Source organism: Colobus angolensis, unplaced genomic scaffold, assembly GCF_000951035.1.
Source record: "Colobus angolensis palliatus isolate OR3802 unplaced genomic scaffold, Cang.pa_1.0 Scaffold30, whole genome shotgun sequence".
Lineage (NCBI taxonomy): Eukaryota > Metazoa > Chordata > Mammalia > Primates > Cercopithecidae > Colobus > Colobus angolensis.
In genome coordinates this window covers 8,853,518-8,864,035 of record NW_012116266.1, presented here as the reverse complement: position 1 = coordinate 8,864,035, position 10,518 = coordinate 8,853,518, and the positions used below count along the sequence as shown (strand labels likewise).

Genomic DNA, 10,518 nt, shown 5'->3' with positions numbered 1-10,518 from the left:
GAGGGAGGGAGGCCACGCCCCGGGCACGCCATGCCACGCCCCCAGACTGGTCTCGCCCCAGCAGGCCGCCTCGGAGTCGGGTGGGTCTTCCATCCCGGAGGCAAGGGAAAGGCACGGCAGAGAAGGCCAGGGCTGAACTCCGCGGGACGGTCTTGTCTGTTCGGAGGCTGGTTTTACAGGTGAAGAAAAGAAACAGCCACAGAAGTTGCGATTGTCCAAGGTCACTTAATAAGTGGCAAGAATTAGGATGTTAAGTGTTCTCACACCCAGGTCAGTGCCCATCCCTCCAAACAGGGCTGCTCAGTGTCAACGTGTGTTAATATGTTGCCCTTGGATAAGTCTATCTGGATAGTGTCTGCAGCTTACAAAGCTTTTGCACACACAGCATTCTTGTTTAGTCTGTGTGACAGTGATATAAAGGGTAATATTTATTTCCCATTATAGCAAAGAAAATTGAGGCGAGAGCAAACATTTATTCAACACTTTTGTACACCTGACACTGTGTTAAGTGCTTTGCATGCACTACTTAATTTCCTGTTAACGATAACTCTAAAAGAGTTCTTCCAGTTTCTAGCAGCATCTTACCTTATGCAAGGTACTGTGCTAGGTATTTCAAGAAAAATATAACAGTCCTGTTTTCAAGGTGCTTCCCCAAAATCAAAAATTTTGGGTTCCAAATTTCCCTGACTGGCTCTTAGAAGAGAATAGGCCAAAGAGAGGTAAGTCAGCCTATCCCCTTAGATATAACAGTCTTAGGAGAGAGGGAAGGTTTGTTCAACCTATAATTATTAAGCACTAGCTATGGAGCAAGCACTGAGAGTAAAGGACTGGACAAGACAAAAAATGGGCGTTCAACCTCACATTCCAGTACACCATGCAGAAAACTTGTTCTGTAAATATTTTAGGCTTTGTGGGCCATACACAACTACTCAACTCGGCAGTTGTAGTCTGAAAGAAGGCATAGGCAAAACCTAAACAAATGAGCATTGCTGGTTCCAACTTTATGGACACTGAAATTCCAATTTCACATAATTTTATGTGTCAAAAAATATTCTTTTAAAAATGCAGCTTTTTCAAACACTTAAATATGTAAAAGCCATTCTTAGATCATGGGCCAGACCAAAACAAATGGTGGTCCATGGGCCATAGTTTGCCTGCCCTTGTTCAAGTGGGAGAAACAGACACTAAGCAAAGTGGTGACAGATAGTGATAACAGGTGCGAGGAAATCAGTGGGAATTTAAGTTGAGGGCTGGGAGTGAGAATGAGTCCACCTTCTGCAGAGATGGAGGAAGGGTATTTTAGGAAGAAGGGAGAGCAAGTGGGGAGCCCCTCAGGCAGGAAAGGACTCAGCAATTTGTAGGAAGAGAAAGGCCACTAGTAGTATGTTTGAGCCTTGGTGGGCATCAGGACAAAGGGGAAGATGAGATGGGATGAGGTTGAAGAGAGAGGCAAGAGCCCAGGCTCTAAAGTATTGTGTGGCCGTGGTAGAAGTTTAATTTGACTCTAAGCATAATGAAAAGCTATTGAAATGTTTTAAGCAGGGAAGTGACCCGATTGATTTACTATTAAAAAAAGAAAATCACTGCGGCTACTGAGATGAGAACGGATTGGAGAGGTATGAGATGGAAGTAGATAACTATTGCAATAATCCAGGGGAGAAATGTCATAGTTCCTCCTTGAGCAGTGTTGGCAATAAAGAGAAGTGGATGGATGCAAGAGGTGTACTCAGGAGATAGACATGACATAAAATTTGTTAGTGGATCAAATACAATGTGTTAATATGGATCCCCTGAGAAGCAAACAATATTATCAGATTAGACATGTGAGAGATTTATTGAAGGGAACACCTGTGAGGTAATAATAGGGAAGCATCTGAGGGGAATTAGGAAAGACATTAGACAGTTTCAACTCTTGTGGAGAACAGAAAAGGAAGAGTAGGAAAAGTTGTAGATATGATACAGTCCTGAGAAAGTTTCAGCATAGCCAATGGAAAGTCTTCAAGCCAAAGTCCCCCATATCAGAAGAGTTCTGTGTCTCCCAGGAGTGGGTCTGCCTTAAATCCCTCTGCTTAGTTGCTGGCTGGGGGCAGTCAGTGGGCAGTGCAGCCTGGAACATGGTGATAAATTTCAGAGGACAGCAGCTGAGGCATCAGTCAACAATGCTCCCTGCAACTGGAGATCTGAGAAGTACATTTTCTTCATGGCTGCCATATATGGGATTTAAGGGAAAGGGGGAAAAGTACGAATATCTCTAAATTGTTAATTTGAACAATGGGATAATGGTGAGTTTACCAAGTTGGTGAATTATGGGCGAGGAATAGGTTTGAGGGAAGAAATCAGAAGCTGTGTTTTGGACTACTAAGATTCAGATGCTTTTCAGACATTCGGGTAGAGAGATCAATTAGCAATTGAGTCAATCTGGAGCTCAGGAGTAAAATTCTGTGTTGAAGGTGGATATTTGGAAAACATAAGCACTTAAAGCTATAAGAGTAAATGAAACCATTTGCAGAAAGGGGAGATAAATGAGAAGAGACAACATGAAGCATTGACTTCAGCATTTAAAAGTCAGGTTTACAAGGAAGAGCCAAGAGGAAGGAGGGGAATCAGGAGTGTATAGAGTTACAGGAACCAAGAGAGCAAAGTGTCATTCATATCAAATGTCACTGAGAAATCAAGGGTCCATCATATTTGGTGTTGTGGGAGTTCTAGGTGACCTTGACAAGAGCAGTTTCAATGTGGTAGTGAGGATGCAAACCAGCCAAAAATGGGCTGGAGAGTGAATGGGAGATGGAAGACTGGATGTATCCCTTTAGAGAAGACTTTGCTGTAAATAGAAGTAGAGAAGTGAGGCTGTAGTGAAGGTGGGATAAGAGTCAAGAAAAGGAGTTTTAGGATGAGAGTCATTCCAGCAGGTTATGCTAATGGAGATGATTCAGTAGATAGGCAGAGATTGGTGAGGCAAGAAGGGGAGGGAGGGGACAACTGAAGGAATGAAATACTTGGCAAAGCAAAAGGTGTTGGATCCAAAGCACAAATGAAGCAATTTTCATTTGACAAGAGCAGGGGTAGGAGGTAAAACAGAGAAGACAGATTTAAGTTCAAGTAAGTTGTAGATTTCACAGAGGAGAGATGAGAAAAGTCTGACCAAATGGCTTCTGCATTCTCCATTTAGTCTAAAGCAAGGTCAGAGGCTGAGAGTAAAGGAGATGACGGGTGGAAAAGGTTTGAAGAAGGAGCGTAAGGTATGAATTATCTGTCTTGGGAACTGAAAAGCAAACTTTCTATAGAAACTTGGTAGGATTGCTAAGAAGGGATGAGTGTCCACTTGAAGACTGTAATCATTATAACATGGATGACAAGCTAGTCATCCCAGTTATATGACTTTTATCCAGTAACATTCAGCAGCTTCAGTACAGGTGCTGAGAAAGTACATAACCCTGGGCTCAGCCAGAGTTGGGATTTAGCCAGGTAGTATGACACAAGGATTGATTACCATGATGGATCATCAATTCTAAGATGGGTAAGGAGGGAAGTATATGAATGTGGTGATGCATAGTGAAAAGGTAGTGAGGTTAATGGATTTGAGATCTCAATGGAGTTGAAGAATTATCCAAATAGGGATACTAGAGTAAGGGAGCTAGAAGAATCGAAGGCAGTGGTCAGAGAGTATACTTGAATTCGAGATGCCAGAAGTTATGCAATGAATGTAATGCCAAGGCTCTGGGCTGAGATGGGGTGGAAACAAAGTTAGCAGAGATGAAAATTGTAAATAAATGGCAAGCCAGGTTGTAAGATGGGTTATGTAATGCCAAGGCTCTGGGCTGAGATGGGGTGGAAACAAAGTTAGCGGAGGTGAAAATTGTAAAGAAATGGCAAGCTACGTTGTAAGATGGGTTATCACCATAAATAAATACAAAGTCAACAAGAATGAGTAGGCATAGAGAGAAAGATGATGAAACGGAAGCCAATGTTACCAATAGTTGATGATCAAAAGAGTTATAGAAAACTGCACTGAGGAAAGGAAAGATCCTCTATCCAGATGTATACATACAGTTAAAATTACCTAGGGCTTAGAAAGACAAAGAAGGGAAAAGTGTTTGGAAGCACTATTGAGAGAAAACAGAATGCCAGCCCCACCTCCTGATTCTGGAATATGGGGGGAGTGGAAGAAAAAGTAGTCTCCACCCGAGAAGTCTACAGTGGAAGCAGGACCTCTAAGAACAGACAACTTTCAGTTAAAAAAAAAAAATTTAAGTGATAGTAACATTTTAGCCAGGTGTGGTGGCAGGTGCCTGTGATCCTAGCTACCCAGGAGGCTGAGGGAGGAGAATCGCTTGAACCCCGGGAGATGGAGGGGCAGTGAGCCAAGATCACACCACTGCACTCCAGCCTGGGCAACAGAGCAAGACTCCATCAGAAAGAAAGAAAGAGAGAGACAGAGAGAGAGAGAGAGAGAGAGAATGGTAACATTTAAAAGTGAATTTTAAAGGGCTCTGTGGAGGTGTTTGGAAGCAATGGAAAGAGTGGGAAATTGGCTTATAATAGTGGACATATCAGAAGTATGAGGATGAGGGCCCCAGGTAACAGTGGACAACTTGGGGAATTGGTACTGCTGGGGTGATTATAGAACACAGGGTCTAGACATAATGAGAAAAGTCCTGATGGTCTATTAATGCAAGGTTCAAGCAAAGGCCAAATATTTAACTCAATAGCATTGGTATAACCCCACTTTCTTACTGTTTTCAATTGTATGGTGGACTGAGGGCAGGGAGGGTCTTATGTGGAACTGAAACATCAGGAAAATCCTTGGGTGACTACTCCCTCCTGCAGCTAGCTCTCCTGGAAGGAAAGAACAATCTTAGCTCTGGTGCACAGGAGGTTGAAGGGAAGGGGGAAAAAAAGCAGTATATAACTCAGAACCTGAGTCACACACCTGATTACACTTGAGACTGCCCTCCTCTTCTGGCACTGTTTAAGGTGGGAAAGATAGGTACTTGTCATGGTAAAGGAGAAACAAATAACTTTGCGACTATCCTCCAGGAAAAGATTCCCAAACCATAAACACACTCCTCCTTCAAACCCAGGACAAGGTATAGGAGAATGAAGGGTCTGGTTGCTTCTTTGTTCACAAAGGTTAGATGAATTGGGACATTTTTCTTTTTACAATGCCTGGTGCAGAGTGTGCAGTTCCACCAAGATAACACTGATGGGGCAGTTTCTGAGCCGCCAGGCAATAGCAGCTATCGCTGCATAAATCTGAATTTCCCAATTCATTCTCTGAAAACCACATTATAGAACAATAAAAAGATCAAACAAAACTGCAGGAAATGCATGCCACCTGCATAACTAAAAGAGAATGTTCAAATTTCAGTAGGAAATAAACATCCAGTCTCTACTAGCTGTGTCCCAAGATCTTGCCATAAACTTTCACAGAGATACAGTTCTGAGAAACAGATACAGAGCAGCCTGGAGAAAAGTGAATAGAAGAGAGAAGAGGAGAGCTGTTGACAGGCCTAAGTAGTGTAAGCAATAATACAGATCATGCATCACTTAAGGATGGGAATATGTTCTGAGAAATTCATCTTTATGCAATTTCATTGTTGTGTGAACATCATAGAGTGCACTTACACAGATCCAGATGGCATAGCCTATTATACAGCTAGGCGATACTGTATAGGCTATTACCCCTGGGCTACAAACCTACACAGCGTGATACTGAACTGAATACTAGAGGCAATGGTAACATGATGGTATTTTTGTATCTAAACATATCTAAACATAGAAAAGATATAGTAAAAATATGATATAAATGATTTTGAAAAATGGTACACCTGCATAGGACGCTGACCATGAATGGGGCTTGAAGGACTGGAAGTTGCTCTGGGTGAGTCAGTGAGTGGTGAATGAATGTGAAGGCCCAGGACATTACTGTGTATTAGGGTAGGCTTTATAAACACTATACACTTAGGCTACCTTAATTTATTTAAAAACTAAAGGAATTGTGCCATGATGTTATGATGACTGTGATGTCACTAGGCAACAGGAATGTTTTAACTCCATGATAATCTTATGGGACCACCATCGTACATTTGTTTGGTAGTTGACTGAAACATCATAGTGTGGGGCATGACTATAATTATTTTCTTTCTTTCTGTTACAGAAACTGTTTACAGGAGATAAGAAAGTTTTGGTATATGCCTAAATAATTTCACTTACCTTAGTTTTTACTAAAATAAAAGCATAAAAATGTTAAATGTAGAGTTGCCTTTCTTTTAAGGAAGCAAATGTTTTAAAGATAGCAGTCCTACATTTATGTGAATGTGAAAACTTACAAAGCACTCTGGTCTTCGAACTTATCTATGCCTACAATATCTGGTCTTTCTTTTCTTTCCCACCACAAAGGAAAAGGAGACTCTTCAGCTCACAGCTTAGTCCTGATTCTAACCCCTGCCTCACCACTACCCACTGCTTTCCTAGTCAGCCTCTCTGCCTCTACCAGCTCCTTTATCCAGCTTTTAAAAAGAATACATGAACCCCCAAAACTTGAGACAGGTCTCAGTTAATTTAGAAAGTTTATTTTGCCAAGGTTAAGGACACGCACCCGTGACACAGCCTCAGGAAGTCCTGAGGACATGTGCCCAAGGTGGTTGGGGCACAGGTTGGTTTTATACATTTTAAGGAGGCATGAGACGTCAATCAATATATGTAAGAAGTACATTGGTTCCACCGAGAAAGGTGGAAGCTTCTTAGCTGCACACCCAAGATCCTCTGTTACTTGACTTTGTCTAACCTCTCAGCCTTTGCTTCCTGCATCTGACCACATGCGTCGTGGGCCCCAGCAGCTCTGAACTGCTTCCTGGGACAGGCTATATGCTGTCAGCCTAATGAATCCCACCTAACTTGGCCTTTGAGGTTCCACTGCTATGTGACTTCCCCTGAAGATTTGTCTTCCCTCTTCTTTAAGAGCTGCTCTTTGTTTCCTAAATCAGTTCATTCGTTTTCTCTTTCTTTCTCTCTCTCTTTCTTTTTCTCTTTCTTTCTTTCTCTTTCTTTTTCTTTCTTTCTTTCTTTTTCTTTCTTTCTTTCTCTCTCTCTCTTTCTCTTTCTTTCTTCCTTTTTTTCCTCTCCCTCTCTTTCTTTCTTTCTTCCTTTCTTTCTTGAGACAATGGTCTTGCTCAGTTACCCAGACTGGTCTTCAACTCCTAGGCTCAAGCAATCCTCCTGCCCTGGCCTCACCAAAGTGCTGGGATTACAGTGAGTCACCACAGCTGTCCTGTTTCCTAAGTGCTTTGATAGCATCTTTTGCAAACCTCACTTAACATCTACATATCACAATATACAGGAATGGATTATTTGTTTTTCTACTGTCTCCCAACAGGAAAGAACATTTGCCTCATCCATCTTTACCCTCAGCAAAATGCCAGGTGCAAAGGGGCTCCTGATAAATGTATATTGAAGAGAAAGAGGAGGCTGACAAGCAGGAAACATGAGGAAATTAGCATGATGGATACCATGCCTCAAAACCAAAGTGACAAATGACAAAGTAATTCTCTCACTATCTTGAGAGGCTCAGGCCAGGCTGCCTGGGTTCAAATACCAGCTGCACCGCTTAACTAAACCTTGTAGAAGTTACTTAAATTTTTGGTGCTTCAATTTCCTCAGCTTTAAAAAGGAAATAATGGTACCTACTACATAGGATCATTTTGAGAACTAAAAAGGCATTTAAAGGGCTTGACACAGTGTCTAGGACATGATAAGCCCTTAATAAATATTATCTACTGCTGTTATAATGATTAGCTATCCATCACCCAGCACAGCTTATTTAACTGGTTTCTATTAAGTGAAAGTAATTATTGTAGTAAAGTTGCATAAAATACTGAAATGAATCTTTGTCATTCTTTTGGCCACCTAGCTCAAAATGCACTTCCTGAGTTTGGATAATTCCTCACCTTATGAGTCTAGGTTACCTCTCACTAAGAAGCCAACATCATCATAATCATCATCATCATCATCAACAACAACAAAAGCCAGACACAGGCTGTTCAGGACTCCCTTGCGGCAGGACTTGTAGCATATGATTCAGGTTTGACTAGTCAGACACACCCAAACCAGGTCTAGCAACAGGAGCTAGTAATGCCAAGCAGCAGTGACAGGAAAACTGCAGCACAACTATGCCCATTTTCCCATATGCAGCAGCAGTGGTGGTCCCAGTGGCGGCATCTAGTGCCACTGTTGGCTGTGCACGATCAGCTGCATCCTCAAAGGGCTATTTTTGGTAGCATGACCATGGCTAGGTGCTCGTCTGCTACCAAGCTCACCTTATTTTCCAAGCCTGTATCTCTATCCTACCCAGAAACGCTTTAACCCACCCAATATTCTTTTCTGCTTCTATCAGCCTGGGTTAGTTTTCCTTGGTGCAATGCATCCTGCCAGACTGGTACAGATGATCAGGTCAGATGGTTTCATAAAATGTAAGTACACTCTTTCTACTTTGTTTTATTGGTTTATTGATTTGCAGTGTTCTTTACTTGGCTCCTGCTCAGGGACTGTTCTTGGATGATTTTTGTTTTAGTAATGCTGATATGTTAAAGAGGGCTTTTCTGGTTTTTGTTTTTTGACAGTTACACTTTCTTTCCTTCCCATCCCTTTTTTGGTGTGGGTGATTGTGTCTTAGGACAATCAAATTTTAATTGACTGGAATCTACCCTTAGGTAGAGAAAATCAGGCAACTAATGAGTATAAGAATAAAGGAAAACAGATGGAGAGGAACAAAATCAGTGCCCAGTGCAGGAGAGTATCACAACAGGCCTGTGAGCTCATTTAATGTAACTGGTTTATTTTACAGATAAAATACTTGAAACAAGGAACACACAGCTAATGACTCAGCCACAACTACAATAACTGCATCTCCAGACTTCTCATCCAGGGCTCCTGCCTCTATCCATTATACCAAGAGGCAAAAGGCAAATAACTAAAAAGCAAGCTGAGATCACATTAAATTTAACCTGACTATTCCACTGCAACAACTGAACGGACTGGAAACACTGGTCATAGTCACATTAAATTTAACCTGATTAATTATACGTTTTAGATTTATGGTTGTATATGATACTAATTTACATTTTCAAGAGGTTTTACAATTTACAAAGCAGTTAAATCCTTTCAACTGCTCTGAGATAAGGTAGCACTTTTTTTTTTTTTTTTTAAAGAGGTCTTGGTATTCATGTCTTGATAAATGTTTTAGCATCTCCCCTACCTGACTTTCCTGTCTCCCTTTTCGATTTGTTTTGGTTTTGAAGCTGTAGCTACAAAATGTGTCCATTGGGAAGAAAGCGATATCAATGTATTTCAACAAAGGGGCCCATTGATTGAAACCATCATAAAATATATGGGATGCTGTTATTAACTCCATTTTACAAATGAGGAAACAGAAGCCCAGAGAGATTAAGTGGTTTGGCCAAGATTAAATAACCATTAAATGGCACAGTCACTACAAGGTTCATTTTAAAAAAACATATACATTGAGCATTTAATGTGTCAGGCTGGGTAAGCAAGATACAGTGCTAGTTAACTCCTAGGTAAGCACAAATTTCTGTAACCAGTATATTACTTTCTAACCACTGTTATTGAAACTTTTATTTTACTGTCTTCTGGAATTTTAGCAGCTGGACAATCAGTAAATACTTTTCTACTTACACAAGATTCATGTAACCAGATCTGTTTGGAGACCGATGGTGATATATATTTGACTAAAAGGTCTGAACTCAAAAGCATGTTTTGCATCATTTGTCTAGATTCTCTAAAGTAAAAGTAATTCTCAAATGTCTTCGAATGAACAAAAAATTGACAAGAGTATGAAGTTGACTGCATTACTGTATAATCAATTATTGGAACCTTGATTTAACAAGCTATTTTCATTTTCAGTCCAATGGCATACAAAGAGGAAATTTTATTCTTTGTAGTTTCTCCAATTTCTTTGTAAAGATTATGAAAGTAATTTGCGAAAAATAAGCGAATTGACATGGAATATAAGGTGAATAATACATTTTTAAAATGTAGTTGCGTATAATGGAAAACGTCAGTCTTGTATATTCAGCTAAAACAAACCATTAGTGCAAGACCTAAATATTAATGAGATCCGGGGTTTGCAACGAAATGTCATTGCTCCTTTTCCCCCAGAAAGTTAAAAGAAAAATGGGGAGAGCTTTTAAGTGAAAACTAAAGGTGTTGGTATCACAACTGGAAATGCAAGGATGCAGAAGAAATGGTAAGATGTGGGTGGGTAGTATCCCAGTAAACAACATAGACCTTCTAACAGACTTGAGGTGGCTGTCAAGCCTTTCAGACATGTGATTGATAATGAATGTCAGAGGAGCGTTTCCTTTTCCATCAACGCTTCAAGAGACAGCGTACCTCCACCAACATGGGGCGGAAGAGAACCCCTGTCACGGAGACAGGGCCGCCCCCGGCTCGCCTGGGCACGCCCCGTCCTGCCCTCGCAGCGGGGTCCCGCCCTTT

The 10,518-nt window shown here is 41.1% G+C and overlaps 1 protein-coding gene across 1 annotated transcript in view; it reads right to left on the bottom strand.

Annotated features, from left to right (window-relative positions):
- Positions 1–6,005, bottom strand: part of KCTD18 (potassium channel tetramerization domain containing 18) — a 25,267-nt gene extending 19,262 nt beyond the window's left edge. Inside the window, exon 1 of the mRNA XM_011949954.1 lies at positions 5,849–6,005. The gene's annotated coding sequence lies outside the window, so the exon portion shown is untranslated. The remainder of the gene's footprint in view (positions 1–5,848) is intronic.
- Between the last annotated feature and the right edge of the window lie 4,513 nt (positions 6,006–10,518).